General features: G+C 35.5%; 1 long non-coding RNA gene across 2 annotated transcripts in view; it reads left to right on the top strand.

Annotated features, from left to right (window-relative positions):
• The window catches only part of LOC122409084 (uncharacterized), a 26,363-nt gene extending 13,670 nt beyond the window's left edge, over nucleotides 1–12,693 (top strand). Inside the window, exons 4-5 of one of the 2 annotated variants that reach the window (XR_006260598.1) lie at nucleotides 9,923–10,092; nucleotides 12,398–12,693. This is a non-coding gene — a long non-coding RNA (uncharacterized lncRNA). Of the gene's footprint in view, nucleotides 1–9,922; nucleotides 10,105–12,397 lie in introns of both variants that reach the window. The other variant, XR_006260597.1, reaches the window with a different exon arrangement.

Here is a 12,693-nt window from a genome sequence, read left to right as displayed (position 1 = left end):
CACAAAAAATGCACTGCATTTGCGTGTTACGCACAGGTTTCTTTTCACATTATTTAACTTTTATCTGTACAATTTGAGTAAATAATAAGACAGCGAGAGAGAGAGAGAGAAAGAGAATGGAAGATAAGTAGAATCGTTGAAGGAACATGAAGAAAAAATATCTAACAGAAAAGTTCGTTCGAGGATGCAAATGATGAAGTCTGCAAAGCGGCTACCCCGGCGTCGTCACACTCCATCTCTCGTTTACATTTCATTTGCGTTAAGCAGCCTCGCTACAATTGACTCGAGGAAACGTCTTTCTCTTCTCCGACGTTGCAAAGCCGAGTGGGGTAGATAGGAAGAAAGGAGAATGAGAAAGTAAAAGCGGATAGAGAACAAAATATTATTTTTACAATTTCGTAAGAACTGCTTTTTTTTGAGGGTCCTATACTCCGGTTTTTCGCAAAATATGTCGACTTTTCATTTCTATGGCTGATAAATGACGAAATAAAGGTAGTGAATTTCCTATTGGCAAAAATAAATGAACGAAGAGCAGTAAAAAAATGAAGAGTCGAGTCAGAACGATGCTACAAAGAATAGCGGATTTGAGGAGAGCCCACTCGACCCACTTTGGGATTAGACCACCACACAGTCCAGCAGTCCAGCCCCCTTAATTTTCTTCCTCCCACTCTTTAGGTTTAATCTCTAACCGACTCGGGTGATGTGTGATAGGGTTTATGAGGACTATGAGATTCTATTGCGGAGTTCACAGTTTACGACACTTGGGTAATGCAGAAAGAGTACAAAAAAGTAACCTTCGAAAGAAGAACACTGAGAAAAAGTCAAAATAAAAGTAGTCGAGAGAAGGTATGAGAAAACGATAAGGCGCCCTTTCGACGCTCTTCATTAACTGACAGAATATAAGCTCGAGCACTCTTAATGTAAATTTCTATCGTAATGCGTATCAGTTCCGGACTATGAGCTCATCAAAAATGGCGTAAACATATTCACAGCATAATGATAAGCAGAAAAGTACAAGGTGACAAATCGAGAGTGAAATCTAGTTTGCTTCCTTCCTAGTAAAGTAATATTTCCTTCATGATAATATATGACACACGTCCCTTAGTATCTGAGCGTAGTGACAGCGTTTTAACGCAAAATATTTTTAAAAAATGTGAAAATTACATGGCGGAATCCAAAAGTTCATTGCTTGCGATCAATTTTTAAATTGATTTTAATATCACGCGGAACCAAGCCGTCTCACTGAAAATTCATTGGAATTTCTGTGACAGAATATTATCTGTTTATATCAATATGAAATATGTCGTTGAAAGTTGCGAAACATTATGAAGATTCTGATGTTTTTAAAATTTTGAGAGGAAAAAGAAAAGGACGAAAATTGGATTAACGCCATTCAGAGAGTTTATATAAAACAATTATACCGGGTTGCTATTATGATATTCAGATCGACCAGAAAAGCGAGAGCCAAACGTTACATTTTCATGAACCTTGGCGGGCTTTGGTGACTGAACGGCCGAGTGGATAGAGTTACTATACATAACTTTATATATATAGATATCAACAGCATATAGTTATATGTAATCGAGATAGGCAGCTACGTTTTATTACATATATATATACATATATACATACGTCGCGCATCACCAACCACTTCCTGCCTCGATTGATATTCAAATTTAACAACTTTTAATTGCAATTATGATAATGAATCTACGTGGAGCTTGAAAATTTATCATACAAAGCTTTTCCCGTTGACGCTGTAGGCGAGACCAGAGGAATTGAAGCAGCAAAAGTTATTTCGGTGAAGCTAGGCTGGACCGACACGTTGTCATTCCATAATTTTTTTCACTCAACTGGCGCAAAAATTTTGAGCCGTGTCTTGAAACGTTCTAAGTTTGCACTCAAAGTTATGTAAATGCCTTTGAAGCGAGCTCTCAGAAAAATAGATGTAAAAATTTAGTTGAAAGACTTAAGACATTGTATAAGTAATTGCTGGGATCAGATCAACTATTTTTTATAATATGGCAGGACCGAACGTTTTTGCTTTTCAAGATGTTTTCACTGAAACTTTGATCACCTCGTTCGAGTAATCAGAAGTGAAGAGTCTTATGAAAAATGATGATGTAGTCTGATGGTGGGTTATCATTTCATATCCACTCTGTTCTTCAAACTACTTAGTTCACAATTGTGACAACCACGCAGGAAACGTCATTTGCTGACATGTCGTACTGTTGCTAATTACGTAGCTAATGCATAGGTCACATAATGAATTCCTTTCGTGAACTTTTTAGAGGTACCGCCAGTGGAATTTATTTTTTTCATAACTTCGGATAAAAATCGAGATATTTCAAAGTAAATTCTTATATTATAACAAAGTTTGAATACTTTGAATGCTAGAATTTCATGAAAAAATATTTTTTCAAATTTTCAAAGTGAAAATAAATTAATTATTATAGGTCACATCCAACGATTATGATTTTTTTTTCTTATTTCAGTTATTTCGGTTTAATAAAGTATCTCCGAACAAGGGTATGTGTTTGGAGTTGTTTGGAGTAACCGTGATACAACCAGTGGCGTTCTAAAAAATTACAGGCGTACATATGTCCTTGTATCATTATAAATTGACGGGGCGGCGCTGCTTTCGCGCTGACAGCATCACCCCTTACTTGATGGTCACTCCAAACAATTAAAAATATAGTATGTAGTGTGCAAGGTAATTCTGGAAAAATTTAAATCTAAAAAATTTCTAGAGGTGCCTTTAATGATGTTCAGATATTTTTATGCACGTATCTATGTGCGAGATAAAATATCCACTTTTATGTAAGCCGGCTTTTAGCTGAAATTATAAAAAAATATCACAAAATCGATGCCATCTCTATATGAATATATTTTAGAGAATTTAAAATTTAATAATTAATTTTTCGTAATTTTCAAATTTCACTTCTTCACTTAATACTAATATTTCTTAGTTGCTACACAAACAAAACCGTTAAACGTTATAATTTACGCTCAAAATTATGAAAAAAATATATAAAATCCACTGGCGGCACATCTAAAAAATTTATTAGGTTATTCGAATTTTGAGAAAATAATGTTTTTATGGTATGCTAACACATCAACTTATGATACGAAGCGAATCATTTTTTTATCTCGAGACGTTTACGAAAAATCGAAAAAAAACTTTAGATAAACCATTGGGACGACTTTTGGATGTTTTTCCCCCAAGCTTAAATTTTGAGAGAATCAACTCTTAATTGAATATTAGCTTTTGTCGTTGCAACACCGAACAATCAATCTTTTTTATCGTGGTTGAGCAAAAAAGTCTTTTTTTCTTTAATCATCCCATTATTCGCCCTCTGTTATCGTAATATTATTAGCGATGCCAGTTTAAATTGAAAATCTGTGGTGTAGAACATAGGAATGCGGTTTTACATATAGGTGCAGAGCGATTGAGGTCGGAGCAATTCAAGAAAGTCTCGTTTCGTCTTGGGGCTCACCCTTTATTTCTAGGTGGCTCTCACTTGTCCTGTCGCGTTGCCACTGGCAGTCTAAAACAATGGTGCAAATGCATTAGCGGTAAGAGCATTAGTACCTACTTACGCGTTGGCGGAACTTACTGTTAAAGTACCCAGAAGTACAAGTGGTAAGCAGTGTAAAACACTATTCAAATATTCTCATGAATTATGTACTTGGGGAGGCTGCCTACGATGGTGGTAGCAGCTGAGGTGTATATGATAGAGAGGCCGAGGGAAGGTGAAGGTGGGGAGAAGCGAGAGAGGGACTGATATTTCAGCACCAAGATCCTTCGACTTGGTGGTACGCGGCTTTTCATATGGCAGGGTGAATGAAGGTGAGTGTTACCAGTTCAACCAAATTTAAAGCTTTTGTCAAATTTAAATTTCCCTTTGAAGTTATCATCAGAGCTTCTATTTGAAATATTTGAAATTTTTAATGCTGTTACACCACATATAATTCGCGAAAATGAGCCTCTTAGTTCTTCGATTTTTTAATTCATATTGCAAAATTGCTCTGTCTCCACCACCGCCATCCCCCCCAAAAACTTAACGTTTATCTAACTTACTCCTTACTCTAGTTTCCACCAACATTTACATTTTGCTCGACGATCATTTTCAATTTCGCCAAGTTGTCATAATAATTTTTCAATTAGTAAAATTTTTCCTAATAAAATTATTTATCTCTGAAACCCATCGTGTTAAAATATTGAAAAGCACTGCTCGACAAACCAAATCAATGGTAATTCTAGATGTATATATATGTTAATTTGGCAATTTAGGTAATTGAGATCGCACTATTTATACAATTTTTCAATAAAACTGCGTTCGTGTGTCAACGCCGAAACGTATGGAAAAAGTCCTGCACACCACTACATCATAAATTCGATTTAGCTTTGATTCCTAACCAGTGTTAACGGGACTAATGAAAAATTGGAAGAGTCATCAGCTCGAAATAATATGCATTGAGTAATTGATCCTGGCACGTTATAATTCTGATATTTTCCCGATTCGTAATCGATATGGTAAAGCATCAGCAGGAACTATACTGGGATGCACTCGATTCGGGTGGCATGCGAAATTCAAACCATTATACTCGCCCTATTATGCTCCGGTAATTGGATTCTGAGTTTGCATAAGTCTCCATAACATTCTCGCAACAACACCACCCACCAACTAATGGGCTTCTCAAAATATCATAAGCAGAAGCTCGCCTAATTCGACGCTTTATTTACATTCAATGGATACCAGAAATGTATATAGATTCGGTTGTGACGCGCGATATTTAGAATATCGTTTCAATCATTATTTTTGCTTCAAAAATTCGATCGGTGAAAAAGTTTCAATAATACTTACATTAGGGTGTGTCGAAAAAAATCGATATTTTTTTTTCGGGCTTCACAAGCATTTTTCTTCTTGTTATGCCAAACGATGAAGCTAGCCAAAAGGACAGCTCAAAATAAAATTATTTCGGCCGGCCCACCGCATACTTCAATTTTCCATAAGAATAACATGTAAAAAAAAAACTTCGGTGAACATTATTCCATATCATCTGTAAAAAAAATTGCACAGATATTCTACTTACGTATTTTTGTAGAAAATTGAATTTCCTACAAAAAAAGTCGTTAGAGTCATTGGCCTAGAACCAACCGTTCAATGGCTACAGCAGTTTGAAGTTTCTGACGTCACTTAGCCAGATTTCACATGTATCATTTCCTATTTTCGAGGTCGCTCCCTTTAACGGTGCTGTTTAAATTGGGCTAAAGCCTATGTTTTTTTATATTTAAAAAAATTAAGACTGAAGCAGTTCGGCATTACGCCAACGTGTGCGCTTACAGCGCTCAAACGGTTCAGTATTACGCCAACATGTAATTATAATAAGTTAATCAATTCAATAGTAAGCACGGGAAATAAATTGAACTGTTTGCTCTCTCTCTCTCTCTCTCTCTCTCTCTCTCTCTCTCTCTCTCTCTCTCTCTCTCTCTCTCTCTCTCTCTCTCTCTCTCTCTATCTCTCTCTCTATTTTCCTATGTATATTTGTATCTGTGCATTTGGTTTGGTTAATTGAATTTCATAATTTATTCAAACAAATAGTGGAAAGACAAACAATTTATGTCGTTCGTTCAAACAAATGAGAACAGTATGTATCCGATATTTTTTGCCTAGATAACGATCCTAGAAGCTATTTTTGAAAAACTATACTTAAAAATAGTTTTCAGTCCAATTTTAACAGTACCATTAAAAGGAGCGATCTCGAAAATAGGGAATGATACACGCGAAATCTGGCTAGGTGACGTTAGAAACTTCAAACTGCTGTAATCGTTGAACGATTGGTTCTAGGCCAATGACTCTAACGACTTTTTTTGTAGGGAATTCAATTTTCTACAAAAATACGTAAGTATAATATCTGTGCAATTGTTTTTACAGATGATATGGAACAATGTTCACCGAAGTTTTTTTTTCACATGTTATTCTTATGGAAAATTGAAGTATGCGGTGGGCCGGCCGAAATAATTTTATTTTGAGCTGTCCTTTTGGCTAGCTTCATCGTTTGGCATAACAAGAAGAAAAATGCTTGTGGAGCCCGAAAAAAAAATATCGATTTTTTTCGACACACCCTAACTTACATATTTTGTTTTTTTTCATGAGACTTTAAAACCCTAAATAGAACAATAATTCTAATGCTCTAAAATATCCCGTTTACATAGAGTGCCAGAAAAAGTGTTGGAAGTTTTGGCAGAGCAAGTAAAACGTTAGAAAAATCATGGACACTTGGTGTTTTTTGTAAATTAGTATACCGTCCGGAGCAACATATTCTGAGGAAATGGAAGTGATACACGGGCTGCATCTCCATTACTGGCGCAATGTTAAATTATTGCCTTATCGTTTTGTTGTTCAGAGTTCAAGGATCAGCGCGCTGGTGAAACTTTTAATTTTGTTGGGATGGTTTGCGGCAAAGAACATGATTGAGTTGATGGTACAGGATGTAATAAAAATCTAGTTGAGATAGGGATGAAAAGTAGCAAGTTTTATTCCAGACACCGTAAGTCATCCATATGATATCTGAGATATGTACGTTTAATCATAGTTGATAATTGAATGATTTACTACCTCCACGAGAAAAATCTATGAGACTTCGTGAATGGAATATTTTGAAATTTCATTTGTCGAAGACATTTTGCGGTCAATGTATGCTCCCCTATTTGACTTGGTGTTAGAAAAAAATATCGAAATCTGATACGAAACCCAAATCACGGTTGACTCGGGGTAAGAAAATTCTGCTGCTATGCGGTTTGGTGGCGACTCTTCACTGCAAAATGCATGAATCTAGCCCTTCCGCAGAATGCATAAATCATCTGGAATCCAGTTGCCTGCTCGGATACACGGATTCTACTTTTATATTCAAATTAAATCCGTGAAGATTTTTTACATATTCGCTGCTTCAATGGGGTTATGTGGATCATATCGAACGAGAAATCTCTATTTTTTCATCTTCTTGCTGGTATCGTTGTCGTTTTCTTTGAAATGTGTGTCCGCCAGGGGCAAGGAAAAGAGACAAGTTTTTTCCTCTTTTTTTTCCATGCAGCTCCTTTTCGCTTAAAATTTGTCAGAAATGTTATTGGGTAAAATGTCTTTGAGACTTTCCGAGTACCGCTGCCGCAAATACCTCATTTTTTTTCTCGAATACGGGTGAATCGTTAACGTTACAAGTTTATCGCGACTGCTTGTTTTTCCAGAAATCTCTGCATGTATTTGATCTCCGAATTTAAGCTCCTTGATGTCCCATATATTTGTATGGGAATTCTACCTCGTGCCGGTGTTTCACCCGGAGGGAAAAAAGTTTCGAACAGTCGAATTGTTCTGTTCCAAACCTGAAACGTATCATCTGTTTCATATATGAATCATAGAGTATTGATAAAGATGAGACTGAAAAAAAACGGCCGCTGCCAAAATTTTCGTTCAAATGTGTTTTTCAACTTTTTGTTACCGAAAGTATTTTAAATTTTTTGTGCGAATCCTCGAACACGTTCAGCGGTAACCCTTAGTTTGGAGATTGAAATATAACCTCGAAAATAATCCCGGTCAAAAATTTCTCTCGAGGGAGCAGAATAAATTGTTCAACTCACCTCATTAGTTTCAGCTTTTAACGATGACCCTTTGAACCGTTTTTTCTTTGTTTTTGTTTTCCTTATCCACCCATCGATATCGCCTCGAAAAATGCTTCGAACCTTTTCTCGTCCCCAAGTAACATTTATTCATTACTACACAAACAAAATAGATATTTTTTCATCCATATACAAATGAATACACATTTGATTGCGATTTTCACCAGAAAAGTCATGTCCTTGAATACATTTCTCAACTGAACAATTCGTTTGTGTTAAATGTTTGTTTCATTAGCTGATATTTGTTAGTTTATAAAATAAATAGGACCTTTCTCTGAGTGCTTAAGATCCGAATTTAAGAATTGGGGACCGAATGACAATCTTTCTTTGGAGAAACTGACATGAAAAGTAGCGACTGTGTTAGCGTTGACGACTGGACATCGTATGCAAACCTCTTGACGTTCATTGATATTCGGAATATCGTAATAAGAGCGGCAGACTGGTTAGAAATGAAAATTATAGAAAGAGTGAAGATATCCACTGTAAATAGAATTCAGCTGCTATTGATCTTACGTTTCATCAAAGTTTTTTTAATATGTCCAGCAAATATCGTGTTAGAATATATTAGAAAAACAAAAGTTGAGAGTCATAAAGTTTCGCCTTTTAGTTTCGATAAAGAAACCACATAAAGCGGTTCCGTCAGAAACTCTAAATCACTGGATTGAGAAGACACTACAGGGCAGTGGCATTGATATAAGTTACTTTAAGGAAGATCACGCGAATCTCATGAAAATCGAAAATTCCACCTTTAAGAGTTGAAATTTGGAAATATGCTAAAAATATACACCGGGATCTATTCCCAGAATGATTATTATAGGATCTACCGTTTAGTTGTCGAGAATACAGTTAACGAAAATCACATTTTTTTTAAGGGTTATACACAGGCTCTTATGACAGGCACACTTCCTGTGGGACGATTTGGACTTAATAAAATAGGATCCTCCCAACTTTAGAGAGCCAAAATCGAGAATAAGAAAACTTGAGAAAGCCTTGTTACCGGTGAAAATCACTTGGGAATGAAAAAAGAAAAAACACTTTTTGAGGTTAACGAGTAATAACGGAATAAACAGCGGAAGTTTCGACAACCCCATGAGCCAATTGGTTTAAAATGTACAAATGCATACGCATATAAATAGAAAATGGCTGTTGTCACATTTTGCTTGACGATTTAACTACGAAACTATTTTAACCGCTATCATAATATTCAAAATTTATCAATCTCAACAAATAAGTTACACATAATTTTAATAATTGCGAGAATAATATTTAATCGTTTCTTTGATCATGAAAAGAGCAAAGCAGTTCAGTTGCTTTTTTGAATCACAAGTAACGCATGATCTTCCTCAAAGCATACAGCATGAGACATGCAGCGAACTCTTCTGCAGAGAGAGGTAGTATAAGTTTTGATTGTATTCGAAAGATGACCGGATGGACGAAGAAAACTCTAGTCTTTGCGAAATTTCATAAGAAAGAGATTTTGACCGGTCGAAAAGAATTTATCGAATCACATTAAATTCAAAATAAAATTATAAAAGACATTTGACAAAAAAAGAATACTTCGTATAAATATAGGTGGACTCTCGCTTGCACACAATAAGAAGGTTATGAAAATCTATCGCTTCTTACTATGAGGTTGTAACCAACGGTAGATGTTTAGTTAAACATCTACCGGGTCATCGTGAGGAAATACAAAATACAATTGAATAATTAAACGGACTTACTTGTAAATGAAGTTCGATCATAATTTTATGGAGCGCCTCTTTTAATGGATCAACTCCCATCCTTATAATCAAGATTTATTCTCTTATCTTGCATGTATTGCACACGAAGAATTCCTATAGGTTATGACATAATTTAAGTAAATGACAAGATTGAGTGTTGTGACAACGACATTCAAATTTTTCGTTCTCTAAAAATTGTGATGACATCAGTGGAGGGCAGGGGTACTACCGGGTGATCTATTGAAAGAAGCGCTCTATACAACGGCTTTTTAATAATTGTTTATTATAATGAGTGATTGCCAAACAAATGATGAATCGAGTTGATGGTCGATCTTCACTGAACAGCTTGGTTATGAAAACAACAGAAACGCCAAGTGTTGAAAAGTTGCATAGTAGCTTGTTGTTATGGTATTGAAGTAGGTCCAATTTATCATATACTTGGGTACAAAGTGTAGATGTGACTCATTTCATCAAGTTTCTGAACGTTTCGTCGGTATGACTATTCTCATTTGTTCTGTTACAGGCAGAACAGGTGTTCAAGAAATTCTCTGTACTGCTGTTCCTATAAAGAATACCCGTGGGAAGTCTCGATAATAAAAGAATAGTGATAAAAGAATAACAATAAGGAGATAAAGGAAATAGAGCAACAGAAGGAGAGACGGAGAGATGAAACACTCAGCGTCCGGATCATAGGTACACAGTGAGGTTAGATGAGAAATTTATAGGAGCAAAAGAGATGATTCCGTTGCTGATAGAGAAGACACTTTAAAACGTCAAATATTGCTCATTTCAACCCTTCTTCTTTCTCTTTCTTTTTATCTTTTTCGCCGATCGCGTTCGTTCCCTGTCTTTGTTTTGTGCTTTATCTATACCTCCCTCTCTCTCTCTCTCTCTCTCTCTCTCTCTCTCTCTCTCTCTCTCTCTCTCTCTCTCCCCCATCTTATCACACCGGACTCTTTTAATTTCCGTCCCATTCGTCGTTGCAAACTTCGTATTCTCGTTATTGTTCGCTCCAGATGTACTTAAAATGTAAATTATCACTGCGTAACTTTTGTTGGACGGAGTTTTGATGGAAATATGACCAGCGGCAAACAATCACGATCATAAAATTAATTGCTTCCGGAACAAAACTTTGGAATAAGTCGGACGTGTAAGAAATTATTAAATAAACCAATTTTTTCATTTTTCATAGCCATAAAACCGTTGTAATTTCTATATAGGGGAGAGTAGGGCAAAGCAGAACAATCGAGCAAAATGGAATACCCTTCCGAAAATTTAGGACATTTTTTTTCCATTGGTAATCTGAAAAATTTTGTATTCAAGTGAGAACATGTTTTAAAATCTCAATATTGAAAAAAATAAATATATATATTGAAAAATGATTTTTTTTAATCAATCAATTGACCTATCAGCTCAAGATAAGCTGTGAAATAGTTATTATTTTTGAAAATGTGGGTATTTCTAACATACATGATATTTATACAATTTTATCTTATTTACGAAAACTTCATGATACGCTTATTTTTTTTGAGGATACAAACTTGGAAGTAAGGAAAATCACAACTCTTTTGCGTTCTTGGTAACACCAAGGAAAGTGGATATAACATGTATTCAATATAACAATAGCAATCCTAGTAGGCATTCTAGGAGATGAAGACGATTCTGATGAACTATCAATTACATCATTTAGCCAGAGCTTGGAACGAAATTTATCAATGGAAGAAGATCAAGCTCACTATTCTCATCACACTCATTTTCATCTGAATTTTTTTGAATTATCATTTGTCCCAGCTCATTCAGAAGCTAGACCGACATTTTTGGGACTATCAAAAGATATTTTCGCATCCCAGCCATAGGCAATGTTGGGCCTTGGAAGCGACGTCGACGGGGAAAACGGCGATTCGAACGAGTTCGTCATATCGCCATGAGCTTGCGTGAAGAGAACGGTGCGCTAGTTCTTCGCCCATTGATAAAATTCGTTTCACGCTCTGGCTTAATGATGTGATTGATAGTTCATCAGAATCGTCTTCGTCTCCTAGAACGCCTAGGACTGCTATTGTTTTATTGAATACACGTTATATCCATTTTCCTTGGTGTTACCAAGAAAGCAAAAGAGTTGTGATTTTCCTCACTTTCAGGTGCGTATCCTCAAAAATATAAAAGTTCCATGCAGTTGTCGTAAATGAGATAAAATTGTATAAATATCACATATAATATAGAAAATACCCATATTTTCAATGATAATAACTATCTCACGACTTAGCTTGAGCTGACAGGTCAATTGATTGATTAAAAAAATTAAATTTTCAATTATTTTTTTATTTTCTTATTTTGAGATTTTAAGGAGGGTGGCTACCGACGATACAATGTTGCCATGCTAAACCATGTTAAATACATTAAAAATTTCAAAATGATAAGAATTTAATAAAATTTAGTGAACATATTCTTGTAGGTATATTCATATAGGTATACATTCCGGGCATAAGAAATCTGCTTTAATGCGTAATTACTCAATAACTAAGCAGAAGAAAATTTTGAAAAAAATTCTGTTTTCCCACTTGATGTTGAAAAACATTATCACCAAATTTGATCAATTTCTTATCATTTTGACGAGTGTAGCCACCCTCTTTTAAAGCATATCTCATGAGAAAAAATGTCCTAAATTTTCGGGAGGGAGGTTCGGTTTGGCCTGACTGTTCCGTTTTGCTCTACTTTTTCCTACATTCAAATAAATATTTCCGATGAAGAATGTAATGGTATATTGACTTTAAAACATCGAACACTGCTGTTTCTCTTTTTTCTATCCAATCCTCAAACAAACGAGTAGAAAAAGTTCAATCGGGATACTTTTTTTTCTGGGTCAGAGTTGTTCATCAATTTATTTGGATCCTCCTATATGTGCGATAACATCTTTCAGTATAAAATTGCAAATAGCCTTAAAGATGTTTGAAAAAAATTGGCAAACCTTGAAAATCGTTTGAAATCTGTTTATTTACAGAAAAGTGCTGCTCACCTAAAGGGTTTCATCGTCTCCTTTTATTGCACGGCTCATTGTCGGTTTTGTGTCCACTCGTCGTTCTCGTTGTCTTCAGTAAAAGTGAATACCTATTGGGCATTATACAGCAGAGGTTTCATTAGTCATCTTCTTCTATGTATCATTCTGTGAGAAAGGGGAATAGAAATAAAAAGAGAAGTCGCTCTTTTAAAGTGTTGTTCGCTTTTTCCCGCTACACCGTTTCGCGTTTATACAGCCAAAGCAGAAAGTAATGTTAATCAGACCAAGTGCATATCGGG

Source organism: Venturia canescens, chromosome 1, assembly GCF_019457755.1.
Source record: "Venturia canescens isolate UGA chromosome 1, ASM1945775v1, whole genome shotgun sequence".
Lineage (NCBI taxonomy): Eukaryota > Metazoa > Arthropoda > Insecta > Hymenoptera > Ichneumonidae > Venturia > Venturia canescens.
Note: the sequence above shows the minus strand (reverse complement) of the source record. Positions and strands in the feature narration are given on the sequence as shown.